Consider the following 14,334-nt stretch of genomic DNA (forward strand, 5'->3'; position numbering starts at 1 on the left):
CTATCCTTTCGATTAAGAATAACCTACTTTTAAACCATTTCCGCTAAAATGCAGAAAAATGGAGCAAACCCCTTAGATACAAAAGGCGCTATAGGCTCAGCATCTCGAGTATTCGTTCTGCATGAATTCAGAAATATTGTAATTTAGGAGAAATGTATGAGACTCTCAACAAAATTGCAGTATTTGAACACTAGTCCCATTCGGAGCGGTACTAGTCCGCACGCATACTTTTTAGTGGATATGTCAACTACCTCAGTTTTGTTTGACTTTTGCACTCATGCAGCTTTCTTCCTCTAAGCGACGTTTTAAAGCTCTACAACCCTTCATTTAGTTCTTGCGTTATTTAGGGGTACGTCACTTTTTAATAAGTACTCGGGTGCGCCAAGTCGTTGTTTGCTAATTAAATTAAATCAAATTTTCTGATTGCATTAAATATTTTACTGTGCAAAAGGTGTTATATCTCTTTCGAATATATTTAATATCTATAAGCAAAATATAAAGAACAGTGAAAAGCCCCTAAGCTCCTGAAGGCACTTTTGGGGTTTCCAGTGTCAATTTTTTGCTTTTGCCTTTTCTTATGTTTGATTGATTTTTTTTTTTATTATTGGGCATTGATTTTCCACCGTTTGACCAGTGAGAATTTTTATTTTTTATTTTAAAAAGTTTACATGGTAATAAAATTATTAGGCAGCAGAGGCTTCAGTGAAAAATTACTTAATTGCTTGCTTATAAATATTTAAAACCATCCGAAATAAGCGCCGATTGTTCGATTTTCACACAGACGGCGACATTAGTGATGAAGTGATTTTCAACTTTGATATTGATTTTAGTAGTGACTGCATGTCATGCAAGTCAAGCTCTTGCATTTTGGGCAAAAAAAAGTTGGATATCATTTCACGGTAGCGCTCACCATTCACAGTTACGTTACGATTCGCAGCATCTTTGAAGAAGTACGGTCCAATGATACCTCCAGCCCGTAAAGCCCACCAAACTGTGACCTTTTCTGGATACATTGGTAGCTCTTGCAATTTTTCTGGCTGATCTTCACTCCAAAATCGCAAATTTTGCTTATTTACGTACCCATTGATCCAAAAATGAGTTTCGTCGCTGAACACAATTTTTCGATAAAAAAGTGGATCTTCGGCCAACTTTCCAAGAGGCCATTCACCAAAAATTCTGCGTTGCGGTAGGTCGTTAGGCTTCAATTCTTGCACCAGCTGTATTTTGAAAGGCTTCACACCTAAATCCTTTCGCAAAATGTTGCACGTTGTTAAGTAACAGAGGCCCAATTGCTGCGAACGGCGACGAATTGATAATTGATGGTCATCATTAACACTGGCCGATACAGCTGCGATATTTTCTTCAGTTCGCACTCTACGTAAGCGTGTTGGTGGTTTGATGTCCAATAATGTAAATTTGGTTCTAAATTTAGTCACAATAGCTCGAATAGCCTCTTCAGGGGGTCGATTAAACTGACCATAAAATGGTAGACGCGCGCGATAAACTTTCTTAAGGGGTTAGGCCACTCTAGGATTTTCAAAATATCGAAATTTTTTTTGTTTGCTTAAAAGATGCTTTAAACTCTTTAGAATATAAAACAAAAAGTCCTATGCGTGAAAAAAATGTTTATCTCTAATATTTCGCATTTTTGCGCGAGCGCCTCTGACGTCTCTGAACCGACTATTCAAATTTAAAGCGTGTTTATCTCAAAACGTGATTTTTCAAAACGGCAAGCAGCATAACACAAACAATTTTTAATATTTTCACTTGTAATTGTACAAGGATCTTTAGAACATTATTCCGCACTGAAATACGTACGGATTTTTTTATTAATTAATTAGAAAAATTTTTATAAACAATTAACGGTTCCATTTTAGACGAAAAATTCTACTTTTGACTTCAAACATCTGCAAAATACACAAATTTCAATATTTCTAAAATCCCGTACGTATTTCTACAGCTATACTCACGTCGATTGAGAAGAATGTTTTTAATTTGGTTTAGGTGGACATTTACGTCAGTTGTACTGCTTGCCGTGAAGTGCCTTTTTCGCAGGGCGCGTTCAGAGATTCACTCCAAAGGCGCCATTTTGTAATATTTTTCAATAAAAATATTTGTAATTACACTTAAATACATGCTTAATAATATACTTAAAAAGTTTTTTCCTGGCACCTTTCTTTCAATGTAAAAAAAATCCTTAAAAAACTGCTTTTTTACAGTAGCTAGAGTGGCGTAACCCCTTAACAGAACACGCATTTTTATAATAAAATTCAATGATTTGCAAGCGTTGTTCGTTTTTAAGACGATTCATGGTTAAATTATAGACCAAACTGAAGATGTTTGACAGTGAAACAAAACACGAAACGTGCGTCAGCTCTTTAAACCAACTGTTTAAAAAGATAATAGCTAAAAAATCACCCGTTATATGGTGCGAAGGCATTTTTAACCCAACCAAAAACAAAAAAAATCATAGTCACCGTATTTGGTTACATCAGCACCATGTGACATCTGGTGCCCGCTTCGAGGGCAACATTTCGACATGATTGCAGATATAAAAGGCGAAAGCTGCGCGCTCTGATGGCCATTACCGTAATCGTTATGATCACTGCCATTAATACGGGTATGCCAGCATACTCGTACGCGTGTCACTTTGCTTGTTTGCATTTACTTCTCATTTATTTTTAGTTGAATTTTAAGCCCATTTAAAGCAGTTGGCTGCCGCAGTCAGCAGTTGGCAGCCAGTCACTCACTCATTTAGTTAGCAAATCTATTTTTTAGCGAGGCTGATAAGATAAATCCCTTTTTTCAAGACTTCCGTATATGCAAAGTAACTTTTCAATTTGCATGCATTTATTTTTTGTTAGAAGCTTTTCTCGAGCGCTTCCCCGTAAAACTTATAAATTTACAGTGCATTGTTCTGATTTACAACTTCTCACAACTGGTGTGGATAGGCAGGCATTCAGTACCATTCAGCGAATAGCTCTGCTGTAATGAGATTCTAATCGTCGTAGCTGCTGCTACGATGCAATGAATTTCACGATAGTCGTGCATGTAAATTTTATGCAAATAGTTTGGATACATTAATATATTATTATTTAAAAATAAATACACTCTGTACCATTTACGAATTGCATATTTCAATATGTGCACGTGTATGTGTGTGTAAGTACTAGGCACCAAGTGAAATATGCCTTTTTTTGTTAATTTTTCTAAATGCACTGCAAATGGGTTCAATTACCAAGACCTACATACAATGTCAATCAATACAATGCTTACATATGTATGTACGTATATTTGTATGCGGATGTTGGCACTTGTAATTGAAACCGATCTGCATAATTATGCATATCGTAAATTGTTGTAATTTCTTTGATTGGCGCAAAAAATTTATTGAACATTGAAATCAAGTGCATTACATCAAAGGGAGCTGCTTTCAATTGTTTGCGGTATTCGATGAACAAGCAATGACCGCAATCGTAGAATATGTAGCGGATGAAGCTTATGTACAAATATATCATACATACATATGCGCACATATTTCTCTTATGACACTAAGTGAACTGATGATGGTGTATTAAATTCCTATGAACATCTCAAGTCGGAGAATATCATGCGAGTATATCACGTAATACAAGTAAGTCGCTGCGAGAGGAATCAAAAGTAAAAGTGCAAACATTTTTATTGGAATTTGTTATTGTAGCACTCTGACTGGTTTTCCGTTCTTAATATTTTTACAACAGTATAAGTAGCATACAATTTTTGATTTGTAGAGCATAGAATTGGTCTGTGAGACACTCAACATTTTCTGTTTTTGCTCTCTTTAGGCAACAACAGTTGGTCGTGAAATTTCATAGTAATTCACAAATACAACGATATTTGCATGAGCTAAGGCCTGTGAATTCAACAACCTTACTAACCAATTTATCCAAACATTAGGACACAAAAAGTTCGGTACTATTTGTTTTTTTATTAAATATGCGGAAAATAACTTTAAATTATTTTTTTTTACAATAAAAGAAGCACTGCCTGTCAGGGCTTACGGTTCACCCAGTTCGCTACTAAAACGGTTCTATTCGCAGACAAAATTGGCCGCATGCATTTTTTCTACTTATAGTTGGAATGGTCTGAAAGTATTCGATGCGGTACCAGCTGGTGATAGCAGAGGAAGAGGAGAAGAACTTGACTTCACTTGATGTATCTAACTGGCGCCGGTTAGCACCAGAAAGAAACGACTGGCGCGCTTTGTTAAATTCGGCCAAAATCGCGTAAGCGGTTATCGCGCCAATCAAGAAGAAGTAGTTGGAATAGTTGCCATGGCTGAAAGAGGGGTTGGTGTGTAATTATCATTCGGAAAACGCAAAGGTTTGAAACCCCGACCACGACACACCAATTCTCGGCAGACGGCGGTAGTGTTCGTTGTCTCGTAAAGTATTATTCAAACAATCCAAAATTTATGTTTGTTGTCTAGCTGATAATTTACACTAAAAAATTAGTTTTTTGCCAATTCTCGGCAGACGGCGGTAGTGTTCGTTATCTCGTAAAGTAGTAATCAAACAATCCAAAATTTATGTTTGATGTCTAGCTGATAGTTCACACTAAAAAATTCGTTTGCTTTTTTGTTGTTGTTTGTTGTTCAGTTGTGAGTTACAGCGAGCTTCTTGGGGTAGAACCGGGCTTGGTAGGCTTCATTGGCAAAATGCTAAATAGCAGAATCATTGAAGCGAATCTAGGAGAATCGGTGCTCAGGAGATTGGTAAGTAGAGGTACACCGCAGGGCGGAGTCCTCTCACCGTTTCTATGGAACGCAGTGGTAAATAAACTTCTGTTGATACTGGAATCGGTGGGCTGTAAGGTGATAGCTTACGCTGATGACGTTGTCATTGCTGTCTCTGGTAAATTTGTATCTACATTAAGAGACCTAATACAAAATGCTCTAGATATATTTTCTAGGTGGGCAGAAAAGTGTAGTCGAGGAGTCAACCCAGGCAAAGCACAACTCATATTGTTCACTAGGAAACACAAAATCCCTCAACTAAGTCCAATTATGCTCAAGGGGGAAGCTCTTGTGATTTCGGAAGAAACCATGTATCATACTTGGGTCTAAACGTAGATAGGAAATTGACTTGGAAGTCAAAGTCAAAATCGTAGAAAGAGTTAGGAAAGCGAGCCTAGCTTTTTATGCCTGTAAGAGAGCTTTAGGTAAGACCTGGGGAATTAAACCTAAGGTTGCTCATTGGCTTTACACTGCTGTCGTCAGACCCATTCTTCTATATGGAAATGTTGTCTGGTGGTGTGCTATGCAGAAAAAAACCTATTCTAATTTATTGAATAAGGTGCAGAGATCAGCGAAATTAGCAATGTGTGGCGTCATGAAAACCACGCCATCCATGGCTTTGGATATCATACTACAAATGCCACCCCTAGATCTCTTCTGCAAATACTTAGCGGCCTGCTCCGCAGTAAGGCTCAAAGCGAGCTCACAATGGAAGACTGTCACACAGGGACATTCAACCATCTTAGACTCCTACACGGATATACCCAGTGACTGTGATATTCACCCTCCCATTTTCTGCTTCGAAAGGAATTTCCTAATGAAAATCCCTTCTAGACTGGAATGGTTTGAAGAAGATCCAACACCCAACACACCCGTTAAGATCTACACGGACGGGTCTAAAATGGATACCGGTGTAGGATCAGGGTTATTTTGCGAAGAGCTTTCTATTAGTGAATCCTTTAAACTACCGGATCACTGTAGTGTTTTTCAAGCGGAAATAAACGCTATTCATGAAGCCTTAAAATGGCTAAAGATAAACAGAATATCATCAACGGATATCTGCATTCTATCAGACAGCCAAGCTGCCCTACGAGCCCTGGATGCATTCCAAACAACATCAAGGAGTGTTTTACGTTGTCGCCAATCTCTAAATGAGATGGCCAAACAATATCGTATAATCTTGTGCTGGGTTCCAGGCCACAGAGATATTCCAGGGAACTGTAGGGCAGACCAACCTGCAAGAGAAGGTATCTGTATGCCAGACATAAGTAATTTTATGGAGATACCTTTCGCAACTTGTAAGCTTCTCATTAAGGACGCATTAATCAGGTCTCCAAATCAGAGATGGATTAGCGTTAACACCTGTGAAATTGCTATGCAAACATGGCCAAGGCTAAATTTACGTCTGTCTGTCCCTATCAGGACCTTAGTAGGGGCCCTCACAGGACATTGTCTTATAGGAAATCATGCAAGGAGATTAGGCGTTTACATGCATGATTTCTGTCGTAGCTGCAGGAATGAGGAGGAGTTGGAAACAATTCAACACCTTTTTTGCATATGCCCGGCTCTAGCAAGAAGCAACAACCTTTTACGCTTTGTCAAAAGCTCAGGATGGTTTAATATGGAGAGGGAAATGTAGCTCAGCCCCCGCGGTTCACAACGGATCCATTTCGTGGTCTAAGTGGCATCGTTGTCTCTATGTGCGATGCAGCTGCCAAACCTAACCTAACCTACAGCGAGTTAACAGTAAAAGTCAACAAAGATGATGACAAAGATGACATTGCAAGCCAGGCCTGAGTGGCTGAAATTGTGAATTATGTTTGTAGTGTCGAAGCTGTAACAGTTAATTACGTGCAATTGTGGTTTCGTCGATTCCGTTGAGGCCTTTTTGATGTTGAAGAAAATGTCAAAAATGTCGATAAACTCAAAGAAGTAATCGAAATTGAGCGGCATTTTAATAGTCTTAGCATCGCCCAGGAGCTAAAGATCGACCATTAATCAGCTTTACACCGTTCGCGCAAAAATGTTACGAAAAAATAATGGATTAATTTTACCCCAAACTAATATTTTTTTATAAATTTGTTATGTTAATTATTATTTTTTGTAGGTATCGCAGGTAATGAAATCTCTGACTTTTTAGCTAGGATGAGCTGTGAGACCAACTTCTTGGAGCCCGTTCTGCCACTCCCTTCTGCAGCCATCAAAGCCACGGTTAGCAAACGGGTTGATTTAACCCACAAGCGAGTCTGGCAGGCAGAGAGAGAGGCTGCAGATGCACAAAACTGATGTTATCTGTCATGTCCGACCGACTGGCGCAGTTCCTCCGATCATTAAGCAGAAATGACTGTAGGCAGCTGGTTGGACTGATGACGGGCCACTTTCTATGGACGAAGAACATACATAGTAATGGAAGGCATCTCAGACAGTGGACTCTGTCCAGCATGTGGAGAGGAAGATGAGACGGTGGACCACTTTCTGCGCCTCTGCCTGGCCTTCGCTCGAATCTGGCTTGAGGTCTATGGCAGTGATGCATTAAAAAGCGATCACCTTGGCTCTTTGGCTCCACAAGATCTATACAGATTTCTTCGGAGGTCGAGTAGATTTAAAGAAAATTAAAAAGGGAACCCGAGTGCAGTACACTGGACTTAATTGTGTCTGAGTGCTGTACTTGCTAGTCTGTCCCGATTTTGTTAAAAACTAAAATCTGTGCTAAACTATAGCACTAGAACTTACTGACCAGCTTCATTCTACTACAAAACCATATAAATGCAAGTTTCAAACTTTGTGAAAATTTAAAAAAGAACAAACAATTTTCATCAAAATTTCACACAGAATTTTTATAAAAACTTCGACTATGTCGTTTTTACATGGTACTAGTGCAAGTGGTGCAAGTTTGAGACCTTCCAAAAATTGCGTTGATTTTTGAGAACTTTTTTTGCAGGCGGTATTGTACATTTCTTTATATTTTATATTTGAAATACCGTCAGGAAAAAAAAAATTTAAAACCAGCGCAAGCTTTCAGTCACTCAAAACTATGGAAGTTTCATTGCATCAAAATTAAGTAAGCTATGAAACTGCGTACTCGAAAATTTGTCTAAAATTTTTCGTAAAAAGCACCGGTACAACACATCCTCTGTGAATGCCTTGCACTTCAAAGAAGCCGTGCCAAATATCTTGGCGATTATTTCTTGGAAGGCCTGGGAAATTTGCAAAGTGTCTCATCGGAGCAGGGACCAGTTACCTTCTTAAAAAGATCTAAATGGTTTAAGCAACTTAGTTAGGGGATGGAAATCAAATGCAGGTACCACAATGGGCTTTAGGGCCACCAAGTGCCTTGTCGTAGACAAGCAGCCTGGCTAACCCAACTTAACCTAGTAAAAAGTGTAAAATTTTGGTGAAAATTTATTGAACTTTTTTAAGTTTGCGCCAAGTTTGGAACTCAGATTTATATTGATTTTTGGAAAATAAACTACATTTTCATAAAAAACCCCAACTTAAATGAGAATAAGTCAGTTAGTCCTTGTGCGTTATACAGTTATTGAGCGCACTAAAGTGGGGATGGCTTAATTAAAAAGTGTAAGCGAATAATCTTCATTTAAGTGAATGCCCGAAGTAAGAAGTTGTATATTTGGAATTATCTAGTTTTGGTTGAAGTTAAAAAATTTACTTAAATTATCCAAAAAACTCCTGTCGCTGATTAAATATAACTTTTTGGAGCCGAAAGATGACTTGAGTGAAACTCTCTCTTCAAAATTCGCATTGTATTATATATACTAGGTGGCGCAAAATTAATCATCCAATTATGGAAACTCCTATAGCTGATTAAATATAACTTTTTTGGAGTTGAAACACGATTTGAGTGAAGCTCTCTCTTCAAAATTCGCATTGTATTATATAGACAAGGTGGCGCAAAATTAATCATTCAATTATGTTAACCCCTATCGCTGATTAAATATAACTTTTTTGAAGTCGAAACACGATTTGAGTGAAACTCTGTCTTTAAAACTTGCATTATATTATATTACATATGCAAGGTGGCGCAAAATTAATCATCCAATTATGTTAACTCCTATCGCTGATTAAATATAACTTTTTTGGAGTTGAAAGACGATTTGAGTGAAACTCTCTCTTCAAAGTTCGCATTGCATTATACATACAAGGTGGCGCAAAATTAATCATCCAATTATGTTTTAGTATACTTCTTTTTACTAAATAAAAAATAAATGATTTTGAGTGATATGACTCTGACTCTGCAGTGGACCTCCTGCTCTCCGAGGCTTATTTGTTTGTAGTTCACAAATGTCAAATATAATTGACGCACGACGCCATTTGCAAAAATCATAACATCTGCCGAGAGACTGATTAATTTTGCGCCATGAATGAGATAAAAAAGCAGAACTTAACCACAAAAGAACACAAATCTAAGTGATAGAACCGAAATTCGTTTGACTCATTTTACATTATAAAATTTCCAAGCAAAAAATTGGCAAGTACTGATGACTAAAAACTCTTTATTGCTTCTATTTTACAAATTACAAATCAAAGTTTGAGCTTCGTTATATACATAGAATATGTTTCACGCAAACTAATACGTTGAGCCAATATACCTATTTCAATCAATAATTTTTTGTTTAAATACATAGTAAAGGCGGTAGTTCCTACCTTTGCCTAGAGTAGCGTACGGATAAAATATATTTATTTGTATTTCGATTATTTTCTATATCGACTTAGGCGGTTATTTCTTATCCTCTCAGATATTCGCTTCTAGGATTTTTTAAATAATGTTTTAACGGTACAGCAACAAAAACGTGTTCCGATTTGACACTTGGAATTGCAACTTTTCTCAGTAAATATTTTTCTTAGTGGTAACTGCGGCCGCCGTAACCGAATAGGTTGGTGCGTGACTACCATTCGGAATTCACAGAGAGAACGTCGGTTCGAGTCTCGGTGAAACACCAAAGTTAAGAAAAACATTTTTCTAATAGCGGTCGTCCCTCGGCAGGCAATGGCAAACCTCCGATTGTATTTGTGCCATGAAAAAGCTTCTCATAAAAAAACTTCTGCCCTTCGGAGTCGGCTTGAAACTGTAGGTCCCTCCACTTGTGGAACAACATCAAGACGGACACCACAAATAGGAGGAGGAGCCCGACCAAACACCCAAAAAAGGGTGTACGCGCCAATTATACATACATACATAACAGCCAATCTGGCAACACCCGATTAACCAATACATTTTGAAAATTTTCCATTTGCTATATAAATATTTATGTATAAAGAAAGAGTTTTTAATTGCAATTGATCGATAAAGAAATGCGGTTAACTTAAACAAACAAACCACGAGTGGCAAGCCAGATGACACGAGGGAACTACATGAAAATCGATACATAGAATAATCGGCGACTTTCAACCTATTCAAGATGGGTAAAGTGGATTTTCCCCACTGTTTATCAGATAACGTGAGTCACACATTTTTTGAATGCCAAAGGTGGCAAGCAGAACCCGAACAACTCCAAGCCGTAGTAGAAAATGTAACGGCCGAAAATATAGTTTCAAAAACTTTAGAAAAAAAAAAGAAATTTCGGAGAAGATGGCTTTCTATATAGAAAACGCACTACGTAAGAGAAAGCACAAACTGGACGCAGGTACAATGTGGACACTTACGTAGGGGAGTCCTCCCCGAGGTTACGCGAGAGCGTGGGTGCGCGTCCCACATACCAGTGGTGCGACGGTGAAGAAAAATAAGGTGATCAATTGGCGGCCACCGAAGACGAATGGGTTGGTGCGTGACTACCATTCGAAATTCGGAGAGAACGTAGATCCAAATCTCCGTGAAACACCAAAATGAAGACAATGTTTTTTCTAATGGCGGTCGCTCCTCGGCAGGCAATGGCAAATCACTTAGTGTATTTCTGGCATGAAAAGGCTCCACGCCTGTTCGGAGTCGGATTAAACCGGTAGGTTCCTCCATTTGTGAAACAACATCAAGAATAGCCGTCTTATTGGAATCAAATAATGTGGAGATCGCGGGTTTAAATTTTCGACATCAAAAAGTCAGTTATTATGGTGCGATAGCGTTCGCCATTCACGGTTACCAGCCTCGTCTTTGAAGAAATATGGGCCGATGATTTCCCAATCCATAGCCCGCACAAAAGAGTTGTTTTTAACCACCGCCCTCGGTAGTCTAGCGTAAATGCACAACTAAAGCACAATCCTCGTACTTTTCCAAATTTACCTACTCTCCTTGTTTCTAAAACAGAAAACAAAATTCATTCCTCAACCCCAAAAACTTATCCTTTCCATCCTTACTCCCGCACAATAGTCAGCGCATTATTTGCATTGTGACTGCTAAAACAAGCAAACTCAGTGGCATTGCATAAGTGGCGCCAGCAAGAGGAAGCGGGCGATCGTGGTAATAGAGCAAACACACGAAATTTAGCGAAGTCCTCAATCATCTGTGTGATCCTTCTGCCAGAAAAATATGAAACACAGAAAGACACAAGCAGTAAGAAGGCCTTGTTCCTAAGCAACGACAGGTGGGCATTCTCACTACTTACGGGTAGTAGCGGCAAGCTAATCACCTACCTTGTCAGAAATCAAAATAGATTAACGAAACCAACGCAAGACTGAGTCTTGTAGAGGCCCTGTGCTCCCGAGAAAAGTGAACAAGGACAAGAAAAATGGCTGTTTTTGAATAGCTTCGCTTTGCTCTTCAACCCAAATACGGCAATATTGCTTATTGGCGTAGCCTTTAAGCCAAAAATGACCCTCATCGCTCAACATAAGTTGGCCTGAGGGTGCGATGATTTTCACAGAGCGTCGATTCTTGTAATAGAATTGTACGATTTGTAAACGTAATTGAGGCGTAAGTCTTTTCATGATGAAATGTCAATGAATACTGAAAAAAATTATGTATTTAATTTGACAGTATTCACGCGTGATCTGTCAAAAAACCCCTATTGGCAAAAATTATCTCCAATCTGATCTCTCTTCATATACTCGTATTTAGTACTTCCCTAAAGCCGTTGATTTTTTCGTGAAGCTCTTTTGCAGGCAAGAATTACGAGTGCGCTAAAAGCTTTGCCGAAGAGCGGCCTCTACTAGGAACAATTGGTTTTATCATTTCATTCGCTTCATATCGGAGCAGTGGCAGCCCGCCACCCCGAACGCCACATAGGCACAAGCGCACTCTGATAAAGCGCCCGCAAAAAATGAAATTTAATATGCAAATATTCGCATAAATTGATTGTAATAAATCATAAACATATAATCCAGCGGAAATGCACTCCAAATGAATTCCACTTACTAGAGCAATTTGCATATTCTGAGAAATCGTTTTTATTGTTCCCGTTTGGTTTATTATTTCATGCCACTAACTTGTACCAGTTTCTGTTGAAGCGGCGTAATAAAAATCGCATAGCATTTTCATTAAAAGTAAAGCACATATTAATATATTTTATCTTGAGAGCCTGATGACGGCGAATGTACCAGCGGCAGTGCGTACGAGTGGTAGCAGTGACGTCGCTTGCTTGACTTGTTTTAGAAATTATCTATTGATAGTGACAGACATACATATGTACGGACACATGTTAAGTACTCTGTTAAGTAAATGTTTTAACGGTGTCTTAATTGCCACTTGTTGATATTTCGAGGTGATTGAAACCTATCACGTCAATTGTATTACTGTAGATGTGTTTTACTTGTCAAACAGAATGGATATATCGCTAGTTTGCTGGAATGTTGTCAAATGCTACGCCATAATTTTTGTGTAGTTAAAAACTTTTTTTGTTTTTTTTTTAGATCTCTATTTATTTCATACAAGCTGTCATAACAATAACTATAAGTACTATTTTTACCTACAATTTAAAGAACAATAACTTAGAGTAAGAACTCCAAGTCGAATTCGTTACTTAATAATGAATATTACATAACATATGTATATAAAGGGTGGTTAAGCTTCAAGGGCTGGTTTTGATTTTGAATAAAATACAATTTTTTTTAGGAAATTATTGTCAATTCTCCTTATTATGATAATATTGGTATGGCTCAATTACGTATAGAATAAAATAGCGGCCGCACACATCCATCCGATGGTCCAAATTTTAGCCGACGCTGAGGCATAATTGAGGTTCTATGCCGTTAAAAAAATAAATAATTGGCGCGTACACTTCTGTTAGGTGTTTGGCCGAGCTCTTCCTCCTATTTGTGGTGTGCGTCTTGATGTTGTTCCACAAATGGAGGGACCTACAGTTTCAAGCCGATTCCGAACGGCAGATATTTTTATGAGGAGCTTTTTCATGGCATTAATACACTCGGAGGTTTGCCATTGCCTGCCGAGGGGCGACCGCTATTAGAAAAATGTTTTTATTAATTTTGCTTTCACCGAGATTCGAACTAACGACCTCTCTGTGAATTCCGAATTGTAATCACGCACCAACCCATTCGGCTACGGCGGCCGCCGTAATGTGCCGAATTATCTCATCCTTTAGCTCTTGAATTGTTGCTGGCTAATCGACGTACACCTTATCTTTTCATCACCTATCAAATTTTTCGCCCAAAAGAGCCATTGTTTCGTTAGGTGTGTGACAAGTGGCACCATCCTGTTGAAACCACATATCGTCCACATCCATATCTTCCAATTCGGGCCATAAAAAGTGCGTTATCATCTCACGATAGCGAACACTATTCACAGGAACTGCATGACTGGCCTCATTTTGGAAAAATACAGTCACTCTTTGTGGGTGCATTGGTTTTTCGACAATCACTCTTGGATTACACTGTGCGACAGTGATATTCTACTTTTGTGGAGACCTAGCACAACTTGTAGGTAGAGTAAAACTAAGAAAAATGGTATAGGAGAAATTTCCAATACACCCCCAAAATCTCATTTTATGGCCAAAAAACCGTTTTCCAGTAGGTTGATGTGAACAATCACTCCTAACTTCGCCAATTTTCATCCGATTTCGAATTTGTTTTTTTGGTTCGAAAGAATGAAAACAAGCCTTTTTGACAGTGTGTTGACAATTTTTCTGATATGATAACTGACGAGGCTGTAGACGGAAGTATTTGGAATTTTTTTATATTTTCTCTATTTTTTCAACTTTGACATCATTTTTACGATATTATCCGATATACGAGGGTGCCTTTTATATTTCGGGATTAGAGAACAAAAACAAATTCTAATCATCGAAAATCACTTTATTGTTTTTCAAAATATTCTCCATGAAGATCTATACACTTTTGCATGCGTTTGAACCAATTGTCGAAGTACTTTTGCCACTCTGAATGAGGTACCTCCAAAACATGCATTCTGAATGCCGCAACCGCTTCTTAGGGTGTCGAAAAACGTTGACCTCTCAGTTTGTTTTTTACGTACGGGAAAAAAAGAAGTCATTCGGTGCCAAGTCAGGACTATATGGCGGATGACCCATTAATTCGATGTTTTGGGTGCTCAAAAATGCTGTTGTTTGAGCCGATGTGTGAGAGCTTGCATTGTCCTGGTGAAGAGTGATCCGTCTTTGGCGATTGGTTTTCCTAATTTCTTGGAAGACAACTGGCAAACA

General features: G+C 38.4%; 1 protein-coding gene across 2 annotated transcripts in view; it reads left to right on the top strand.

Moving 5' to 3' along the window:
* The first annotated feature begins 352 nt into the window (after positions 1 to 352).
* The window catches only part of LOC129243557 (facilitated trehalose transporter Tret1-2 homolog), a 37,986-nt gene continuing 24,004 nt past the window's right edge, over positions 353 to 14,334 (top strand). For both annotated transcript variants that reach the window (XM_054880654.1, XM_054880653.1), the window contains exon 1: positions 353 to 451. The gene's annotated coding sequence lies outside the window, so the exon portion shown is untranslated. The remainder of the gene's footprint in view (positions 452 to 14,334) is intronic.

Source organism: Anastrepha obliqua, chromosome 4 (genome assembly GCF_027943255.1).
Source record: "Anastrepha obliqua isolate idAnaObli1 chromosome 4, idAnaObli1_1.0, whole genome shotgun sequence".
NCBI classification, from domain to species: domain Eukaryota; kingdom Metazoa; phylum Arthropoda; class Insecta; order Diptera; family Tephritidae; genus Anastrepha; species Anastrepha obliqua.